Here is a 1,464-nt window from a genome sequence, read left to right as displayed (position 1 = left end):
ACAGATCTCAGAATAGGACTGGAGCCCTATAGGGTTGCAGGTTGGAATGATGTGCTGGTGGGGGAAGAGGAGGGACTTTTTTTTTGGTATTATATTTATTTGATTTTATAAGCCTATATCGTACACATATGCAAAGTATCAGCAAGATTACATACATACAAAATCCTTATACAGCATTTATCCTTTCTAGCAACACAGAATAGCATATCCAACATACCTACAATAAATAGTTTTATCCTTGTTCTTAATCTTAATATCAAATCTGTATTGAATGAAAATTTATATTTCTATATCCTTTAAGGTTTATGTACTGTCTTCTCAGAACACGCTAAAGGTTCATATCTGTATTGTAACTTCATTCATATTTGCTTATTACATTTCTCCTTTTCCTCACCTTGTACAGTTCTGGCTCTTATCCCATCTCTTATGTCTTACCAATTCTTTGCTTTCAATATAGGGACTTCGTTTAATATTTAGTTTTTATATCTTTTTCTTTTGTTACCTTTTTTACCCCACAAATTTACAACAAAGAATAAAATTATAGAACCATAAAATAAATAAATTATTAAATCAATTTACCCTTCTAATACCACTAGACATCTCCCACACTTAACAAGAACATATACAAAGCTCTCTATTCTGATAACAATTTTCCCCATCAATTTGCCATTTCATTATTTTTAAATATAATTAGTCTCTAAAACCTTTTAAATTTTATATAATTCATCTTGTACCAATTTATTAATAACCTTTATAATCATTTTTAACTTGCAAATTTCTATTACTATTCAACATCATATTAATCTATTATCAAAATTAATTTTCAACCACCATATTACAATATATTTAAACAATTAATCAGCCCTAATATTTCCATCACCTTTTATCTTTAAAATACACCTCCTAATCACCACTAGTTTACAACAAAAATGCAGATATAAATACATAAATAAGTAGGTTTTAGGTCAATTTTCCATCTAATCTTATATCCGAAGAAAGTCAATCTTTCTATCTTTTCGTATGACTTATTTTTCCTCTTGAACATTTGTAGTCTCCTTTTCTGTCTCAGCATGTCTACATGTCTACGTTCTTTAAACATTCCTTGACTTCCATGCCTCCCCTCTCTAATTTTCCACCATTCTATTTTCCAGGATCTATTGTCTCCTTTAAATTTCCACGCCCATCGTTTCCTTCTTTTGGTCCTTTTATCTCTCTCTCGTTCAGGTTTCAAGCATTGTCTATTTTCTATTGGCAGTCCCATTTTAATACTAGGCAATTTTTTTTTTAGTTCTTTCCTACTATTTCCATTGGCAAGCCTTTAGGTTCTATATAGTCATTCATTTGTATACTCCCCAGATTATTTTCCTTAACATAATCCCTGTTCTTTGTTTGGCCCTCCTCTGGAACCTCCTTCACAGGGAATTGCTCCTGCTTTTCCTTTTCCTCTGTTTCTACTTGTATGTT

At 31.1% G+C, this 1,464-nt stretch overlaps 1 protein-coding gene across 1 annotated transcript in view; it reads left to right on the top strand.

Moving 5' to 3' along the window:
- LOC107115394 (DNA dC->dU-editing enzyme APOBEC-3G-like) overlaps positions 1-1,464 on the top strand; it is a 35,695-nt gene that overhangs the window by 24,319 nt on the left and 9,912 nt on the right. The gene's annotated exons all lie outside the window — the stretch shown is intronic.

This window comes from Gekko japonicus, unplaced genomic scaffold, assembly GCF_001447785.1.
Source record: "Gekko japonicus isolate JY-2015 unplaced genomic scaffold, Gekko_japonicus_V1.1 scaffold814, whole genome shotgun sequence".
NCBI lineage: Eukaryota > Metazoa > Chordata > Lepidosauria > Squamata > Gekkonidae > Gekko > Gekko japonicus.
This window is presented reverse-complemented; position numbering and strand designations above follow the sequence as displayed.